This window comes from Anticarsia gemmatalis, chromosome 6 (assembly GCF_050436995.1).
Source record: "Anticarsia gemmatalis isolate Benzon Research Colony breed Stoneville strain chromosome 6, ilAntGemm2 primary, whole genome shotgun sequence".
NCBI classification, from domain to species: domain Eukaryota; kingdom Metazoa; phylum Arthropoda; class Insecta; order Lepidoptera; family Erebidae; genus Anticarsia; species Anticarsia gemmatalis.
In genome coordinates, this window is record NC_134750.1 from 12,908,097 (window position 1) to 12,930,235 (window position 22,139).

General features: G+C 35.0%; 1 protein-coding gene across 2 annotated transcripts in view; it reads right to left on the bottom strand.

Moving 5' to 3' along the window:
• Positions 1-22,096, bottom strand: part of LOC142973791 (fatty-acid amide hydrolase 2-A-like) — a 44,971-nt gene extending 22,875 nt beyond the window's left edge. Inside the window, exons 1-2 of one of the 2 annotated variants that reach the window (XM_076115799.1) lie at positions 21,922-22,096; positions 21,808-21,844 (exon numbers count right to left, since the gene is read on the bottom strand). The gene's annotated coding sequence lies outside the window, so the exon portion shown is untranslated. Of the gene's footprint in view, positions 1-13,785; positions 13,997-21,807; positions 21,845-21,921 lie in introns of those variants that run through there. The other variant, XM_076115798.1, reaches the window with a different exon arrangement.
• Positions 22,097-22,139: the final 43 nt, after the last annotated feature.

A 22,139-nucleotide genomic window follows, 5' to 3' on the forward strand; every position in this document is an offset into this window, starting at 1 on the left:
AAAAATTATAAAGACCATACAATAAGCATGTTTTTTCCTATTTTGTAGTACTGAACCCTTCGTGCGCAAGTTCGACTCGCAGTTGGCCGGTTTTATTAATACCACAAGATACATTTTTGCTGATGTATCTATCACATCAATGTTTATCAGTACTGTATTCAGTTGGACAGCTAATGCATTTTCCCTGTAACGTGCCAAATAGTAAATGGATTCATTGGGCCGTATTGATTGATTGAATTTCGTGCATTACAACCAAATGCACAAATGGATGCTAATCATTGTCGAATTTTCACTACCAAATAGCGACCTTTTAGTTATAAAATCCATTGCTTTGAAAGCGATAGTGTTTACAGTTTACTTTTTAAGTAGTGCCAAATGGTTTTTGTGGTCAATTCTCGGGTTCTAAGCGAATTTGGTTATTCCGTTATTATTTAGGCATGTGGAGGAACGAGGTGATCGTGTTCCCCCATCACAAAGGGAGGATCCTCCGACCAGGCGAGGTGATCATACCTGGTGGGCCTAGGCTGCCCAACTGTTGTAGTCGGGAACTTGTATATATAGTCAGTTGCCGTGCAAACTTCGATAGCGCGATCTAGGACTTGTGACGTCAGTCACACTGCGCGTGGTGGTTGGTTGCGCGCTGGTCCTAGTAGATGTCGCTGTATGTAGCGAGCCGCTACATCACTCCCCCTCAGACCGTAGGTCGATCTTCTCTTCATGTCAGTCATTCTCTCCAGTGCCATGCATTGATGAGTTCCAGTGAGTCGGAACTCAAATTCCGCTAGTCCCAGTGAGTCGGAACTGTATGCCGCTAGTCCCAGTGAGTCGGAACTGTATGCCGCAAGTCCCAGTGAGTCGGAACTCGAATTCCGCTAGTCCCAGTGAGTCGGAACTGTATGCCGCTAGTCCCAGTGAGTCGGAACTGTATGCCGCAAGTCCCAGTGAGTCGGAACTGTATGCCGCTAACTCCAGTGAGTCGGGGCGAGGTGCTTGTTGTCTGCGGTGAGTCGAGACGAAGCGTTGCGGTGCCCTGGGTGCGTCAGAGTAGCGTGACGATGATGCCCAGGTTGGATGCCGCTGAGGCCGTAGGGTATGCCAGTCATGTGCGTGAGCGACATGTTCGTGGAGTGCCCTGGTGTGGCCGAAGATGCTGGCTGGAGTTGTACGACTGCTGCTGTAGGAGTGAGGAGTGATGAGGGTGCGAAGGTTTGCTGCTGCTGGTCTGATCTTCGTGAAGGCTGCTTCCAATCACGTCGGGGTCACCATTGTGGAGGAACGAGGTGATCGTGTTCCTCCATCGCAAAGGGAGGATCCTCCGACCAGGCGAGGTGATCATGCCTGGTGGGCCTAGGCTGCCCGACTGTTGTCGTCGGGAACTTGTATATATAGTCAGTTGCCGTGCAAACTTCGATAGCGCGATCTAGGACTTGTGACGTCAGTCACACTGCGCGTGGTGGTTGGTTGCGCGCTGGTCCTAGTAGATGTCGCTGTATGTAGCGAGCCGCTACAGGCAGGTAAAATGAACGCAGTTTGGTAATAGGCACTTAAATAAGGCCACTCTTAGGTGCTTTGCCATTTACAAATAAACTGTAGTAGGAAAAGGTTTTGGAAATTTAGTGTAGTTCGCTAGTTATTTGGTCAACTGCCGGATTGTTTAGTGCCAAAACACTCGCTAGTGGCCAAGATTGCTGGTAACTTACTTGGTATTCGGCTAAATTACTAGCCTAGTGGGAACTAGGCTTTAGGTATACTTATATTGATACCTACTTTTAAACACAGCATATAGGCTTATTTGTACAAATTTTCAAACTAGATGGCGCTGACTGAACGTACAAGGATGCAAGAACTAGATTTTTCCATACAAAGGGTTGTTAATCAAAATGCACACGATACGTATCAAAAACTATTTCAATCAAAAACCTAGTGTTAGTTTTGTGAAACTAGTGCGACGGTGTGATCTATTCTATTGAGTTTCAGTTTAAATTAGTTTCCAGACGAACTAGGGACAGTTGGGAAATGTATTCTGATATCAGGAATAGAATATCTATAACTTATTTCAATGTGTGCCTTGTCTGCGAATAACACAAAGATTTTTTTGAAAAAAATGTGTAAAGCGCAGGGCCGGATACGACTTCTTCCCTCGTCGAATTTCATCGAAATTTCGTTAATCGAAAATCATCGTTTGGTGGTATGTAGACCATGTTGATTTGAAACGTGTGGTTGGGGGCTTTATTTAGGTTTAAATAGCCAGTCTGAAAGAAGCAATAGGGAATGGGCTTATTTTTTACAACACCACAGCAGTAGATAGCACTGATGAAAAATCATTACGTACTTAATTTAGTTCAATTCTTATTTTAAAGGCTGGACTGTCAAAGCTAAATATGATAGAGATAAAGGCGTTCTTTTAGTTTATAAACTAGCTTATGTTCTTTAAACAATTACCTTTGTAACCATTTTATTGCCAAGAGACAACAATAAGTAAACCATCTTTTTTTTAAAAAGATTCCGCTGGCAAGCCAAAATTTTCGTAAAACTATCATAGCTTATCTCTCACTGAAACATTAAAAACAAACAATTCATTTATCTTTCCATTTTACATTTTATTCGCAAAGCCAAGCCCCAAATGAGCATTGTTCCATCTAGGCATTACACCCTCTCATAACGCAACAGGTCGAATCGATATGATGTCGTCAACCTTTGCAGCCTTTCATGTTTACATTGCAGGGCGTTAGCCTCCAGTCTGATGAAAACTGACGCTACATCTACTAGCCATGTTTTATAAAGGTTTTATTTATTGGAAGATAGGGAGTAGTATTTAATAAGATGTTTTAACTTGGTAGTTTTTTAAATATTTTTTTTAATATCTCACTTTTTTATCTTTGAATGTATGTATGTGCTTACATGGAAAAAGAAATTGGATTGGAAAGAAGACTCTTGTTTTTTTAAATTTTGTTTGACTTAAGTCACTTCATTTTCGTTTACGCTAGAAGTAGACTTAGCTATAGTTCGAATATATTTATCAGTTGTCTAGTTACCATAAAACAAGCTCTGCTTAGATTTGATTTGAGATGACCGTGTGTAAGTTGTCCAAAAAATATAGGTACTTACTTGGTTAAAAACTGATAGTTTGAGAGATGTTTGATAGTAATTATGAGTTATACCCATCTGACGATACAGCTTATGGCCTATGCATCAGCGAAGAAAAAACAAAATCATATTAATGATCTATTCTATTCAACTACGAATATTTCGTTTCAAAGAGCAAGAACAAAACAGTGTGCAATATCAATCATTATTGAACAGTGTTCCAGCTACTGGGTGTGGCTTAACTTTGTTATGATAAAGCATAGAGTTGTATGCGCAAATCAATATAGTTCCGATGCACACCGACACTGAATACAATGCAATTGTTATAGCAATATAATAATGTAAATCGTTAATATAAAATATTATTGTTAAAGTGACGATTTAGTTGATGATACAATAATGTCTATCGTAGTCAAATTGTACAGCTGTGTAAGATCAATTTTTAAGCATTGTATGACTTACACATTATATTATTAATACACTAAGAATCCTAATCTTTTGTGGAAAGGACTTTTTTCAGACCTTGACTAATCTTGGAACAAAATATTTACTATATCTAAGTGTAAAACGATCTGATTGCGCGACGGACGTCGCGTCGTCGAAAATAACAAAATAATATGAATAAAAGCGGATTTTCTAAATTGAATGTGACAGTGGCAATCTGTTATGTAAAAAAACATACATTTTCATTAGTTAAATTAAAATTTAAACCAAGCCAAAGAAATAACAATTTGTGGAATCATTATAACTTTAAAAGCCGGTGAAAAGTTAAAAAAGAACAGCTTTTGATACAGACAGTAGTAAATAGAATATTTAAATGAGGTCAAGTACGACGTTCAATGTTCGCCTCGTAGCCTTCAGGCATAAGGCTTCAGTTAGCATAATTTGAATAATTTAGTGCCACCACTCCCACGGTTAAGTAGCGAATACACTGACTTTATATCTTTCTGTTATTTATTTACACTTTTGTTGGTCAGTCTTTGTTAAAATATGGCAGTTCTGTTTTATTGTTTTTGATGAATATCTTTACCGCAATTCTCTACAGTCGGTATTATAGAGTATCGAGAGTTTGACATTTAAAATGTACTGTCAAAATAGTTCTAACGGAGCCCGGTAGAGGCGCTAAACAGATTGTTGTGTAAATAAATGTCTCGATAGCAGCTAGCCGCTTGTCGGTAGTAGATAGTTATAGAGAATCAAGCTGCTGTTGCCTCATTTATGCTACATAAGAACTAATATAATACTATAAACGTCTGGACTGAACTGAAACTGAATGAAAAAATAATTTTCTACTTTTGAAATATATAATACTCTTTTTTTACAGCAAAAAGATTATTCAAACTTTAAATTGTTTCGGTAAATGTAACTTTCCTTCATCTTGTTTAGTCGTTATTCCCGTATCTTATGTGAAATGAAAAATCTCTTTATTGCACATTGTAGCATATAGTACACTTATTTTAAAGGGAATATATTAAAATACGGTATTTTTTATTTTATATTTTTTAAGAAAGTCATAACAAACGTTTACTATTATACGAAATGTGCAATCTCTTAAAACAGTAGCTACGTAGTACGTAGTAGTGTTATGAAAGTGGTTGTCAATTAATAATTCACGGCGCGTCGTCGCGGCCGGACAACCGGAACACTTCGTGTGATTCACCAATTGCTTGTTTGTTTGTCTAGCTTCCTTGTAGCTGTTAATTTCTCTTTAGACTGCTATCAGAAGTTTGTTTGAGATACTTAAAAGTATATCAATGAGGGTTAATGAGCCTTATTTATTTTATAAGTGTTTGAATAAATATTGGTCTTCATATGAATGTCATGAACGTCCTATTACTGGAATTAGATCTACTTGTAAAAGTGAAGTCTAAGTCTAAGACTGTCTCTCTGATGTCGCTGGCGATGTTGAATGATCTGAGATCCTTAGATGTATATTTTTGTGTAAGAGAACTGTCGTTTTTCTTCTTGGATATCTGAACTTTATCACTATATCATTTCCTTAGTAAGATAGTTGCATATGGTTTGAAAACGGTATCGGCATCAACAAACTGACTACTCTCAGAAGTTTTCCTTGCTACTTAAAACAAAATAATATAATCAGCCAAAATTGCCGCAGCGGAAAATATACAAACTACACCTGATTGCGGAAAGCATGCTATCAGCAAAATAACTGCATTAAGAAACAGTAAACAGACTATTAAACATAAAAACCGATCTATTTTCAACCTTATTTAAAATTGATACAGCAGAAATTCCCTTGTGAAAATAAAAATAAGCTATCTAGGATAATTACGGGTAAATCCGCTCTCGTGTTATCTTTGAAACCATAAGCGAGTGAATTTTGTAGCGAACCTTTTTCCTCGAAGTGTAGGAACATATGAGCGAGGAAATCGAGTTACCGTTCGTTTTCCGTTCGTGGAAAGATGGGTTAACGCTGATAGAAAATAGGTGGTCTCAAAACTTAATAGTGGAGATAAGTGGAGAGATTTTGCTGACGCAGGAAAAAATTAAACGGTTGATTTTTCCAGTGATCACTTATTGGAAGCTATCGCGTGTAATGTGACTTCAGCTTCGAATATTCCGCTTATAATAAGTATAGCTTTTTTTGGTTTTGGTTTATTGGTTACTTGACAATCGTTTTTGCTTTGGAGTATTTGATTTGGAGTTGACAATTGAATGCACATTGCACGGTAAGCAAATCCCTAACGATGAGTAGGAACATTAAAATTTAAATAAAGGTTACATTTTTTAAAGTATTTGATACCCTAAACTGCTTGTAGTGCTTATGCAAAGTTTCTTTTTCACAAGCAATGTCAACACGCGGATTCTGGTCAGTGACAGCAAACGGTACGAAAAAATCCATTGCGAAATGCCTCTGCCATGGGTTTTTCACATAAAACCGTGGCGCATTTGTTAATCGCTATGCGACAAACGTAAAAGTAACAGTTTACAAGATTGATCGGTCTGAGTTTTTCACCAGAAAACCGAGAGAAAAAGTTTTTTTTTAATAAAAGCCAAACTGTGACTTCAGTTTATTGTATTCTTATTTGATCTAAAATCAAAATCAAAATCAAATCATTTATTCATTTAGGTCAAGTGCTGACACTTATGATAGTCAATGATACAGAGAGTGAATTTACCGCCAGTTCGGAAGGTAGGGCCAATGAAAAGAGCTGGCAAGAAACTCCTGGCCACTCTTTTTAATCGCCAAATGATTTTAACAATATTTATGCTGGTATAAAACATTGATGATGTAAGTAGCTGCTACCTACCAACACTACCGAACACACTTTGGTCATAACATAAATAATTATGTTATATTATATTTATTACATAGAATACAATGTTTTGTACATCGAGTTAGAATTATATTTATTATTTTATCATGTGGATAAAGACTTGCGTGTGGATTTCTAAAGTAATGACAGTAAATTTGTTGCAATTACACGCACACGACATACGTCTTTAATCATATAAAATAGACTATGATCTGTTTTTTTTACTGATCAACATTCTTAGTTAATACGGACTTAGACGTAATTTATAACTGTGTGATGAAGAGCGTTTTTTCCTCATAGTGATCCCCTTTTTAAAGACGTAGTCGTAGTATACGGACCAATAACTTAGTAAAGTACCAAGGTACTTTATTTTTTTTATGCAAGGTTCGTGGCTGGTAGAGAATGTAGAGATATACAAAATTCAGAAATTAGAACATTAGTGACTTATGCAATGGCTTATGCATCTGCCGGAAGACCGTTACTGATACAGAAACTTTATTTTAGAAAAGAATATGATTATTAATTTATAATCTAGTTAATTCGTGCATGGTCGTCGACAAGTAGTCGGATCACTACCACCTTTGATTCAAAAGCGCGAGATCCTCATTTATGTAGTAAGACGACGTAGTAGAAAAGACGTTAACTTTATTCGTTGGGGATGTACAAACGTTAACGCTTATCTTTTTAATGCCCCTACGGAATGTCCTACGGTCTTACTACACATAAAGATTTTTGTCTCGGACTATCAAGTTATCTACTTTATAGAAATAACTGTCTCTGTACCGTAGTCAGTATACGACTGGTAATCATGAGGTATCGGGTTCGATTCCCATGCAAAGATATGACGAGGATAAGTAAAGAGTCAGCCTGCGACCACCTCCGACAACCAGCGCCGAAACGTCAAACATTCTAAGATAAATAGAGTGTCCGCTTTCATTCTATTATACTTATCATTTGGGCTGGCCACTAATGAGGTCTCGGGTTCGATTAATCGAGCAAAGATATGACAAGTAAAGAGTTGGCCTGCGACCACGGCCAACAACCTGCGCCGAAACATCAAGCATTCCAAGTAAAATGTGTTTTCGCTTTTATTCCCCTATTCTATGCTATAACCTGGGTTGCAAGCTAATCTAAACAAATTCAAAATCGCTAAAAATAACTCTATCATCTTCCACGGGGGCCACATTAAATAGCAAACAATTACTACTTCTATAAGCTTTAAAAGGTTGAAAATCAAGTAGTTTCAATAATAAATTACAAGGAAAAATTACGTCAGATGTGTGAAAATTGACACTCGATAATAATGTTAATATGTAGACAAATAATGGTAGCAAATAATGATGGGTGGTTTTAGTAGTAGTTCTGTGGAAACGTGATTTGTGGTCACTTGAATAGTTGCTACATACTTAGCATTATACTGAGTATGGAATTACCTGAAACGTATATTTTTTAAGTTACAACTCATAAGTAAAGTTATAAAAAACATTTTTAGGCATGTACCTAAGGTATCAACACAAAAAATTTCTTCACCGTTGGAGCAAGTAATACTTAATTATTTCTAAGACACACATAACTTCGAAAAGTCATCGGTCAACTGTCGACCACTTGCGTGGGAAGTGCCAACTTATATCATTCGGCTATCACTGTTTGCTTACACATAACTTAGTTAAAGTAATAAAAATGTTGTTAAAACAAGCGTGTAATCATCGCGAGGTAATAATGCTTGCGCGAGAGCTCCTCCTAAATCACAGCTGTTTAGCTTGGCGGTCTTAAAGACAGACCCCTCTCTTATTCTAGGGGTAATAGTAACTAGCTTTCACTTTTACAAACTAGACAGATTGGAATAAGCTTTCCATTTCTTTACTTAATCCTATGTAAGTATACTTATTATTGCCGATCATATCTTACTGGATTACGAAACAAATAAATGGAGATCGATATATACGTAACTGATCCAGATGTTGTATCTATAGTTAAAAAAATATTTGAAGTATCCTAGAAGTCTACTGGAATAGCTGTTTTAGTTACCTCTACCATATTCTTTGACCCAAAAATACCCGGTCTGAACCAAAATAACCATTTTCAACTATCTCCCCGAAAATGTCGACACGACTGCAACAGAATACACACCCAGTACAAGGCATTTCAACTGAAAACTGGATATCAAATCGCTGATGACTTAGCGGGGTTCTATCGAAATTCAATTCTGGCAGTATTCCCAACGGACCATCCCTAAAGTTACGTACGATACGAGGTGGAATGACGGTGAAACTTTCTAAACCTATTTTGTTTGGTGAAAACGTATTTTTGGGAATTTTTGACTATAACTTTAGCTTGGACTGGCCTTGATAAGTCTGGAATCAGAATTATAGTAAACTAGCTTTTACCCGCAACTTCGTCCGCCACCTGAATTTTCTCATGGGAACGCGTCGTTTTCCGTAAAAAGTAGCTAATCCTTTCTCGGGTATCAAAATATCTCCATACCAAATTTCATGCAAATTGGTTCAGTAGTTTAGGCGTGCTTGAGTAACAGACGGACAGACAGAATTACTTTCGCATTTATATTATTAGTATGGATATTTTTTTTTTTAAATATTAATATACGTTGTACTCGTAACCGGCGGTTCTGTAACCACTGTGTCTGACAAGATGTATGGATGTAAATGAGGCAAGAAAAGTTTGTAAGGATCGTACCGAGTGGCGTTCTTTGGTCTCTGCCTATCTCTTATCGAAAAATGTGTGATATTATGTGTGTATCAGACATGTAGTGATAAAATATGTATTAGGTACATAAAATGATTGTCAGAATTACAGTGCAATTGTAAATCGGTGTAAATTGGTATAATGAGATAAAAATGAGAGTTCAATAATGCAATACAATAATTTTTCTGCTTCTTCAAACATAACAAACATTCGAATACCATTCAATATCGTCTTCATAAAGATTATAATATTAACATATACATTATAGGCATAAATAATCGACGATCGTATAGACCTTAATTGTCCATATGTATGTAGGTATGTTAAACTTCAGGTAAAAAAATAAGGGTATGATCCACTCCTCCCTAGGGGAAGGAAAGTTTTTTAATTTGAATGCGTGTAGGCACGTGTTTGTTTTCTCTTGTTGATTCTAACCCCACAAAGGTGACAGAAAAATGTTGGACACAGCCTTCAGGCTTTTAACATAGTACGTATATGTGACAATAGAAGTTGTTAGTTTTGACGTTTGTACTTTATGTACTTAACTTCTATCTATTTATATACTTACTACTTCTACCCACTGTTGTTACCTAACTTACTTATAAACATTACTTAACTTATTTATTTTTATTACGACTTACTTAACTATCTTCATTATATACCAAAAATACAATATTATTATTTAACAGTCTATCTTAAGATGTTGGAACGGACTCTCAAACGCTCTCGATAGATACAAACGAATATGTTTGACAAAATAGTTTCATGACTAATGGTTAGCATAGAATTACATAGATACATTCTATGTATGTTACCATTAGTCATTAGTTACTGGTTTGAAATCAAATGATCAGCGGGCACAGACTTTTAACGAACCCTCTGACGCAAGCTTTAATACCCTTAACTAAGCTACCACTGTGACTATAGTCTAGACAGCTGAAGTCTATATACTTTGTTATTTATTTTTTAATTATGTCGTATGGTTAGTGACCATACTAGTGTCAAAGTCGTTCAAGCCGCCCGAAAGGACAAGACTTAACGACTGTTATCCTAGCAGATAACAACAGCAACCGACTCTCTCTCTCGCAGCTTGATCACGGTATGTATAAGACGGTCACCCATCCATAAACCAACCTCGGCAAGCGTCACTTAACCTCAGATGATCTCTGAAATTAAGTTACGCTTGCCGAAGTTCCGTGCGGTTGTTGTAACTTAGCCACAACTCCTCTAATAGAACTACTAATTAACTATACAATTAAAGTCCTAAAATACCATTTCAGAATACCTGAAAGGAGTTTGACATATACTAAATAGCAACATCACATAGTAAACCTTGAACAAATCGTTTAACGTAATTAATTAGCCTTAAATAGTATTATGAAGTTGGTCAATTGCATACTTTACATGATTGAAATGATGGAGGGATTACGGTTTAGTAAAAGCTATTTGAAAATGAGTGAGAAAATTAATAATATGAGTTAAGTAAGTAACGTTCTTGTTAATGATTAATTTTATCAATATTATCAGAGTTTACATAATACATATTATATCCTTGCCTATGCTATGCTATGATATAATCAAAAGAAAAGTTAGTTGTAATACAAAAATTCTTATTTTAAATTGTAGGTACTCCGTTAGCTTTTTTTTTCTAATTTCTCTATTTTGTTGTTAAACTTAACTGTAATTATTTTGATGTTTTTTTTGTTGTATGTATCCACGTTAATTTCTCACAGATGCTTCATAATTTATAAATGTTGTGTATAGTTATAATTGGACTTCAGATCTAAAACTGTGTATTATTGATATGTTTATTGTAATCAAGCTTGATTTGTTGTCTGTTACTATACCTATTTGATAAAATAAAATAAATGCCATGCCATATGTGTATATTATGATAAATTCTATAATAAAAGTTACAAAACATATGTATCTTTGTAATAATATAAACTATATAATATATACTTTTTGTTAATTAAATTCCTAAACATCACACGATATGAATTATTAATAATATTTGACGCACGTGTTTCGTATATTTTTGTACAGTTAACAATAACAATTAAATATTAAGCATCCATTGTTATATCAACGTCCGTACTTAGTAACTGATTCGATGGTAAAGAAAAACTGTAAGGAAATCTTTTTACTTAGTCGCAAAGGAGAGGATATATTCCGATAGTGTTATTAAAAGTAAATAATAAATCATTCTAAGTAACCCCCACTTGGTCAGCGTGGTGACCTCAAGGCCTAACCTTCCTTCATTACGGGAGGAGTCTGCCCAGCAGTGGGACATCAATGGATAAAATGTATTATTTATTATAATTTTAAGTAATGCAATAGGCGTACGTAAGCATGTGTGTATGCATAAATTAAGTTATGATAAAATGCAGCGTTTGTTTTTGCGGGTATTTAATATTCCATCTTGACAAACTTCTTCTAAAGACATTAAGCAGTTTAGGTCTTAAAGTGTAACAGATTGCCCAGCAGTGGGACATGAATGGGTTAAATTTATTATTTATTATATTATATTTAAAATTCCGACGGGAATGGAATCAATGGGTTAAAATTGTCTAATTCCGGACGAAATCGGGCCAGGCCTTTGGTAGTTTTTATTTTTTACCGACATGGGTAGGTACTTGGGTAGTAATGATAATATTTGTTATGAAACAGATACAATGACCCCATAAATCATAACATTGTGTTTTAAATTCTGTTTGAGATAAAAACTTTACGTCAGAGACCTTTCACATTATCAGCCTGTTAAAGATAACAAGACTCGAACTACTCCTAAAAAGTACGTATTAATGGTCCATTCATACTTTTTGAAACATCAACAAGTCAATATTTAAGAACTGAGCATAGATTCCAATCTATGCTCAGGTCTTCAGGTCTCAAGATATTGTACACTCCAGTGTACAATATCTTGTTAATAAATAAGAATTTGCCAAGAATTGTTTCACCCATAACCGTACCACTGATGGGCTAGGGTCTCCTCCCAAAGTTAGGTTAGATCTTGAGTCTACAACCAAGACTTTGCATGGCCTCTAAGAACTTTTAGACAAGAAAGGCTTCATCATGATGTTAGAGCAAGTGACAATTATTTCTAATACACACAACTTCGAAAAGTCATTGCTGTATGCCTCAGGTTTGAACCATCGACCACTTGGGAGGTGCAAGCGTAGAGCACTCTAATATCACTGCTGTTCACTTACGTTAAAATATAGGTACATACTTTATGTGCAATTAATTACATTTCAAAACATAAACAAATATTTCATAAAACTCGCAATAAAAACCATATAAAGAAGTTATATTATAAACATTATAAAGATGTAATGTACACGATAACTTTTAATGACAGTAAGTTGCGTAACTATGTCAATTAACTTTAGCTTAACACTTCATTGAATTGAAAACTACGGTTGATGTATTTGTTGAACTGTTGTACTAACTCTAGTTAACTACAGTGCAGGTACTAAGGTAGAGAAAGCATGAAGTAAATACTTTTACGCATGGAAGAACATAACTGGAATAAAATTCTGTTACCTATGTAATACGATCAGTATGTTAGTATTAAAAATCTATACTAATATCATAAAGCTGAAGAGTTTGTTTGTTTGTTTGTTTGAACGCGCTAATCTCAGGAACTACTGGTCCGATTTGAAAAATTCTTTCAGTGTTAGATAGCCCATGTATCGAGGAAGGATATAGGCTATATAACATCACGCTACGGTCCTTAGGAGCGGAGTAGCAACGAAAAATGTTACAAAAACGGGGAAAATTTTGACCCATTCTCTCTTATGTGACGCAAGCGAAGTTGCGCGGGTCAGCTAGTATATTATAAAATTAGTATAATAAAATAAGATAAAGGCAAAAATATTGGGTACATTCGATGAATTTTTGTGTTTTTCCCAAATTACTTTGAATTACTATTGTTTATGGTATACATTGTACCTTGTGTGCAAGTACAAAAACACTAGCTTATAAGGTTATAAACTATCAAACTCGTACGTTTAAACGAAATTTTGTTTCGAAGACCAGGAATTAAGTAGGCTAGGGTTTTAAATTGTTGCAAAGAAGAATATGTGCATCACCAAAGTACACAATCTAAGGCCCATAGAGTAGGCTCATGCCGAGTCATGCCCAACAGTGGGACCGTAGTCTGTGATAGATTTATTTGTCTATGTATGTAACCAATGTCACATAATGTTTGTTGCAAACTTCTATATTTGCGATAGATGTTTATTTACGAATGTCATTGGCGATGTATAAATAATATATTATCTACGATACTTTAAGTTCAATTGTGAAAATAGTGATAAACATTTCGACCTTAAAGGTTTTCGTCACATGAAAAATATTTACTGTAAATGTAAATGGTTTTGGAAGAAGTAGCATTTTTCGGCTGCTAATAATTAACAGTATAAAAAAGGTTTATGAGATTTGTTAGAAAGATCTTCATGTATAAAACAAATTTCATGGTTTTATACTACCAATTCTACTACTAACTACTTCATAATTGTTTATTTAACATGAAGGCGCGATTCGGCGGCCTTTTTCTACCTAAAATATTGCTAATATATGTTATTATCAACTTCTATGGATATTAGGGGAATAAGCACATCTTTGTTACATATTGCATTTGCTAATTATCGCTAACCAATGTTTAAATAGAATAATAAAAAAGTAAACAAACTTGATAACATAAGTCACTTACTTTTATATTTTATTCAATCAGCAACACAGCACACAAAAAGAAACAAAAACTGCACGAATAATTCAGAACCAATTCAAAATAATCCAAACAAAAATATTTTTATTCAATCGACAATTGCAAAGACGCGGGAAAGCGCGAGCACAGATAACACACGCGCGCTACTCGATGGCCCGGCAAAGACTAACGTCCATTCTGCCTGATCCACCTCCCGCCAAAGAGGTTGCAAATTGAAACTGATTGGAAAAACTCCAGGGAAATGCTCGCACGCTAACACGAAGAATGAAAACTATTATTTTTCTTATTACGTTTAGCAATTTTGGATCGAATTGTTTGGGATTTTCTTTACCTTCATAACGATTTTTTTTTGACGTGAAAATAATGAAAGTCTACATTCTTAAATATTAAAAGAAAGTATATAGATAAGTAGTTCAGTTTTGTAATATTTAGCGGTTCTCAAAAAGGGTGAACTATCTATTTTAATTTACGCTTTAACGCAAAATGTGGGGTAGCAAAAATTTTGAACTACTTATATTATAACCGTTTAGTCCTCTACCTTTCTCAGCGTAACCTCAAAACACGCCACTGGAATGTTCATCGCTATCATTTTTGCAAAAAAAAGGCAACTCTATGGTCAACCTTAAATAACTTAAAACTGGATGGATTTTCTAATTTTGGAAAATTTCTAAGCAAATTACAGCAACAATGCATTCTAGACTACCTAACGTTTGTCTTTGCCCAACACCTAAAGTCTCAGAATAGCATTCTCAATTAATCCGGCCTGTATTGTGCACAACAATATACAAAAGGATTCTCGTATTCCATTGATATTGTTCTCTCCAATAATATTTTTAATCTACATTCTTGTACTGTGCATATTTGCAGAACTATGCCGTATTTCAGTTCATCCGTGTGTGTAAAGGCGTGTATATTGACGAGTGAGTTTTAACGTGATGTGGAAAAGTTACATCATTGAAATGTGTGATATTATGTGAATTTAAAAGTTAATAAAGTGAGAAATATAACCAATATAATTTGGTGGTACGAGAAGTATAGTTTGTAACGTAAAAAAAAGTACACATATTTCAAGTTTGTTATGAAATTAATAACATAAAAGTTATTTCTCAAAAAAATATGCTAATTTTAGGCATAAAAGGAAAATACCTACATAGGTTCAAGTTAAGAGCTAGAAAAAAATCTATGCCTGAAAAAGACACTAAAAATACAAAAGACATTTTCATTGTGCATTTCAGATTGCTCTGTAAAACACTACAGTTAAAATATCCAATTCTAAAACCTTTTAGCACACACTTAATCGCGCGTTTCATGCAAATACGATCATAAAATGCGTCCTAACCCGACAATGTTTGTTCTATTCGTACGATGTTTGTCCTCATGACACCATAGCTGACAGTTTGGTAACGATTCTACTATTTACCGTTTTCATATACACTTGCTATTAATCGTACGTGTTATGTACCAACACGGACGTAACGGAGTGCTTTTTGCGTTTGGTGAATTTATTTTGACGTGGAATGGAGTTTTAAACGATGCAATAGGGTCAAAGCGTGGGACCGATATTTTAAACGACGAAATGAGAGTATTTCGTACACCTCTGTTTTTGATTACACCTCTAGGTGTTACAGGCATGATGTTGCGTGTTAAATGACTCTATAAAGAATAAATCGAGAGCAAGAAATCTAAAATCTCGTTGCTCTTGTAATAAGTTTAGTCCTTGCGTAATTTTTACATTTGTACAATTTCACTGGCTATAGTCGCACGCGGACTGATTAACTATTTTTTTAAACTCTACATTTCCAATAATGATGCGATTTTCTACACACCCCTAGCGGGTGCTACAGAAACTATTTTTTATTGCGTTATAAACGTCGAACTTTACATATTCGGTAGTCCCGACTGCAAGAAATCCCGCTACTAATTTATTAGTTTTGGATACAAAACTATCTTTAACTAAGTTGTCGAAAACATTATTTTTTCGTTCCTTCCAAACTTACACGTGTTTCTCTATCTATTGTCAGCCATTCGTACCTTTATCACGGTGAACATGGGTCTGTAGTACAATAGTGATCCGAGCTTCATGTGTCAGATGCAATCATATTCATATTACATTGTATTGCATAGCGTTATCGCTGTTACACCTTTTTGAAATAGGTTTTTGTAATTTAGGTTGGCAGGAGGAAAAGACGTGAAAAGGGGCTAAAAGCTAAAGCGACCTGTAGCGAAAAATGTGCATGAAAAATGGTCCAAACGTCATTTCATTTTGACTGTCTTCTTATGAATATTACCATCTTTCGCAACTTGAATGATGCCTAACTTAACTTCTTCAAATACCTATCAATAATATATCTTATCTGACACTTAAATATAGTCTATAAAACATAACTAAAAAGTTTGTCGCAAACTTTGACACAATGACATACCTGTAATGCAAAAAAGTAAAAATAATTTTATTATATAATTGCCACGCTCTACGAGGCTTGTCAATTCGATAACTAAAAAGAATTATATGTATTGAAATAATAATTATCTACTAGTGCCTTTATAAGGGTACAGTTATTTTAATTAAAATTTAATACGAAGTCTTAATTTTTTTATTCGAAAACCATTTCCTGCGTCTGCCACGTCAACTTTTAATACCGATTTTTATTTCCGCAACAGGTAGGGAAATCGTAATCAGTTTTAAATCAGGATATTAAAATGATGTAGGAATTTTCTATAGGTTTCGAATCAGTTTAAATGTTAGAAAACTTAGGTTCCAACTGTAGAAAATATACAGTACTAAAGGTTTATGGTCTATCGTATTGCTTCGTAGTTTATTTGCAATATTTGTTTGAGTTATGTTCGATTAGAGATTATGGAAAATCCTTTTATGCGGAAAATGCGAGAGAAATTCTTAAGATCTAGGAAAATACCTTATTGTGGGCACTTTGATTCTTATATAGAAACGATTTTATGTGCAAAACAGCGGCTGACTACCGGTAACGACTGTCAAAGATCTTCGAAAATTGCAGAAATTACAGCAGACGATATTATTAATAATCTTACAACTTCAGAATAAGCACTAGGTGCCAAAAACAAAGATTTTTTTTATTAATTTTAAACGAAATATTGTCTCATAAACACAAAAACACACGGACAAAAAAGTTATACTTTCGCAGTAAACACAGAACATCCTAGATTCAAACACCACAGATTCCGAACTTCCGAACGGTGGGAAATTTCGAACCCCAAAAGCGACCAACGACAATCTTATCCCAGTCCTCAATATTTAAGACGTCTAGGCGCAATTTGGAGAGTGCAACGTCCTCAGGGTAACGTCCTACACCTGGTAAACAGACGATGCCAGCCGAAACCAGACGCTTTCAGCCGTAACCAGATATCTAATACCAGCGGCTGAACTTTACACCAGACAGATAAAGTTCACGCCATTGTTTATGTTCGTAACCAAATTGGACAGTAATGGCGTCGTATCGTCGTGGTATTTTGCTGTTAAAGTATTCGTTAAATTCAAAGCATAAACATTTTCTTTTTATTTTTGTATCTATGTTTTGTTTTACTAAAGTAGAAAATACTTTACAACTTTTTGCAATGTTTTTGGTTAGATTTTGGCCGTGATATCGTTGGTATATTTTAAGTTATTTCCGTAAAAGAGATTTCCTATGACTGTCACAAATGAACTCTTCTTTTTAACAAACCTAAACAAAAATTTGATTTTTTCATGTCACAATCGGATCTTTAGGTACGGGTTCATCATCAAAACTTTCCATTTAGTTGTATCACAAAGATTGTTAGCATGTAGACAAATGGAAATAAAATAAGTACCTATAATGACACATTTTCAACAAGCAAAAATCCCATCTAAATAGGAAAGTTCTATCTAATTCTTCCTAGTAAACTCTACACTAACTCTATTTTCTTCAAGCAGTAAAAACATTATCTAGCTTGTAATCCCGAGAACCCTGTGAACGAGGTCAATAGTAATACGACTAATTAATCAAAGCATTACTTGCAATACCTATGTCCTAAGAAACTCTAAATGTAATTTGCTACAGTAAGTATTCCTGGATACATCTAATACTAGTTTCTGCTGTTGACGTCACTTGCTAATGCTATATTACTTTTTAACGAGAATGGATTAATGTTATTCGCAGACAATACAATACATACACAATCTATCAAAGCTTCAAAATTATACCTAGACTAGGGACAGCGGCCAGACCCGACTTCGTCCGAATATAGTATAACTTTATCCCGTTGATTCTACTCCCGTGGGGGTTCGATCCCATCGCTCACAAACAAGCCGACAGTTACAAACATATAGTGAAAAATATATCCAGTTTAGTTCAGCTGTTCAAAAGTTATGCACGTAGGTACATACCTCTACATATGTTTCGGTGATTCGACCGAAAGTTCTGCTCTTATGCATCTTTACGTAGTTTTATAATAATAAAGATAGATTAATTAGTAAGTATGGACATACTTTTTGTTTCAGCGGTTTAAGTCGCCATACCGCTGCCATTGCCTCGGGAGGTCGTGGGTTCTATTCCGACGCGGAACAATTATTTGTGTGATCCACAATAATTGTTTCGAGTCTTAGGTACCTACATACATTTTTGTCCGTATTTTGTGTCCGTTGTTTGTATGTTGTAATGGCAAATCATAATGCGGGAGTTGTCTTAAAAAAATAATAAAATGATTACAAATAAACAAACAAAATTGCTACAGATTGGTAAAGCTTTAGTTTGAAACTATATCACGTTTCATTTCACTCGCGTTCGTTGTCAACAATTCTCGGTATCGTTGTTTTTCTACAATATTCTAAGAATAAATGGAAAATGAAATGTTATACCGGTGCAATACCGATTGGAAACTAAACAAAGTGTAATAGGATTGTGGGCAAAGGTTTTTCAAGAGTTTTTCATTTGAAATTGGACGTTAAAGTTGTCGTAGTGTTTCTGATTGCAGATTATACAATTGATATTTGATTCAGCTAGAGAGTATGTTTTTGTGAATTGCGATCCTAATTTCGTCTTTCAGGAACTTGGGTATTGGACTGCCAAAGAGCAGCATGTATGTAGCAAGTAGGTACTAAGCTTCGGTGCAAACGAAAAAGTTCTCAAATGAAATACATAGTAGTAAATTAACAGAGCGAAAGACCGATCATCGAAAATAATCAAAATCAATGGTATCTACCATTATTGCTACTTTATTTTTCAAAGGGACCGTAAAAAAAACATTCTACTTTCCTCCGGTTCAGACGTAAAAGAGTAAGGGCTCTTTCAATTTAGACGTTTCGTGTCGGACGGCTGCCGCACGTTAACCGTGCCGCTGGTTATAGCCCGCTGCCGTACCGCTGCGGTACGTTAGCCGTCCGACACCAAACGCCTAAATTGAAAGCGTATCTGACTGCCGTGCGTTTGTATGTTAGTGTTGTTTTAAATTCATGTGACAGCAGTGTAGCCATGGACTCTGACGAAGAAACATTACTGTTAGTGCTCCTGTTAAAAAATATCAAACAGAAACAAAAACGCCGCGCCCGTAAAAGAACACTACCGATGTTTTCATTAACATGTAATTTTGGTGATTTCCATATTCTTTATCCTAGGTTAAAACAAGACCCAAGCAATTTTTTTAATTACTTAAGAATGTCAAGAGAATGTTTCTACGAATTACTTACTCAATAATTCAATTTCATTTATAAATTCTTCCACGTCTATATCATCCATTTTAAGCAAATAATAAACATGAAAATTCAATGAAATTAGCTGTCACGTTTAGTCACCGCACTATTCAACAGCGAAATGAACACGTGGAGCTTGCGACGTGCCGTCCTGTCGTCGTGCGTTCTCGGTACCGGCACCGCACTGTTGCCGCACCGTGCGATTTGTATGAAAACAAATGACCGTCCGTGCACCGTACGACAAACGCACCGTTTCGGCACTGCTGCGGTCCGACACGATACGGCTAAATTGAAAGAGCCCTAACTTTCATTCAGTTTTTTACAGCGTTTATAATGGTACCTAAGTACAAAACGCTTGTTAAACAGGCTTGGCTTGTACCACGGTACTGAATTTGCTTTAATTAAAAGCTACGCAAAGCCCTGCCTACGCCTTCTGTGCGATAAGCCGTAAAGTTACACAGCATTTCGTGTTTCACATCGCTTGCATATTTCGTTATAATAGATTTCCCTCGCAACGGGTTTTAGGTCAAACCCTAATTGGTTATTAAGACCATATTACATGAGACCGTGTTGTAGCATATAACCTAAGTTATTTATATGTATATGTAGATAAATTTGGTGGTGTTTCGAGCTCAGCTGGCTGCATATTCTGCTCGTAAATTTGAAGATTACTGTGATATGTTGAAAGGATTAGGTGTTAGCGTTTGAGGTCAAGATATTATATTATGTTATGTTCTGTCTAAACTATCGTTCTGTAGTTATGCAGACATGTAGCGTGTAACCCGTAATAGTAAAACGAAATAAATGTAATGCTACAAAGATATACTTGTAGTTGGATGGCTAGATTTCTTTCTGAAGCTTGTATGTCGTATTTGTTAAGGGTGTTTTTGGCTTTTTTGATGACATTTTTTACGAACACATACAAATGTTATTGAAGTCCCCATTAACTATTGCTCACGATAGAAGAAGATACATAAATGTGGAGGATGTATAATTTGCAAAATATGAAAATGTTTTCTATGCCGTGAAACTTTAGTAGCAACCTATTCACTTACTATTGCCCTATTATATAAAAAGTAACTACGTGTGCAGACATACAGTAAGTAAATGCAACAGTTTCACATAAAACATAAAGTATACTTCAAAAGCCAGCTCATTGCTAGTTTGTTTGACACAAGTATGAAAGTCTAACATACAGATACAAACTTCGCGACTAAAAACAACTTGACTTAGTTTGAATGCAACTTTCAACTCGTACCTATTACAGAAAGTAGTGAAAAGATAAATATTGATAACTAGCCTTCTTTCAAGCACATACACAAGTAAATATATATTTTGTTGTGGGCGGAAGGTTTTGAGGAAGACATAGTCTATGTTTATGATAATTATGTAGGTAGGTAATGGAAGTAATTTTGTCGGGAGTACACAGAGTACTTACGTCCTTTATCTCCTAGTCAAAAGTTATTTATTTCATCAACATAGATTTAGTAAAAAGCAGCTATAAGCTAACCGTCGCAATTATATTGTAAGCGAGCACTCATAAAGCATTTTTCTTAGGTTCAAACAAATCAACAACCATTTTTGTTACACCCCACTTTTAATTAGAAGTCGATTCTAATTACTTATGTACCGACGTTTTGTATTTACAATAAGCCTAATTAGTAATTAATTCTTGCCTTTCAAGTTTAAGACCCTTTGCGAAACATATCTCCCTACCATCGCAAGAACAACAAAACATAGGTGAGTATCTACCTACCTGTTACATAGTTCATGAGGCCGTCTTTGACCGAGTAAGAGAACAACAGATTTTCGTGAACTCTAACCTCTAATATTTTGCGACGAAACACTTTTATTGAATTCCACGTTTATAAGAAAGAATGCAATACACTTTCACGAAATATTTTTGTAAAATATGAATTTATGTATTGGCTCTACTACGCAGACTGAAATACTGCGAATATTTTCATCAAGCTATGAAATACTTTACATCTAGGTACATACATAAGTTATAACTAAATATATGCTTATACTTGACACAGCCGCTTATATATTAAACGACTTATTAATGGAAAAACAAAGGTGAAAAAATGCAAAAAAAAAACAAAGACAATCGCAAAAAATATTTTATTAAAAATATAAATAAAAATTATAACATAATGTCTCTTATACGCTTTCATAGTATAAATATTATCTGGATACATCCCTGCGTAAACAAAATAAATCAAGATTAAAATCATAAAAAACAAAAATACGTAACAAAACAATGTCGTTAGCAAACAAAAAGATTGTTTAAAAAATAAAAATACTTAATTAATAGAACTCACCTTATAATTTCTCACTTCTCAAATGCACAATCAATACCTGTAATATTAATTACCGTTAAAAACAATAAAAACACATTGCTATTACACAAACGACAGGCGCTTCGCATTACGTACTTTTATAAAACCATGTTTATTTGACTATCGGATGACTGGAACAATATTTCAATTCACATTTACGAATGTTTAACACGAATAATAAACTAAATAACATGTTTTTCTTTTATAGTATATCGTGTATTCAGTTCGTCAATCAATCTTATAACGCTCCGTTACAGTATAGCTTCATTTTGCAACATATTATTGACTTGCGTAGAAATGTCAAAACGCCCTGC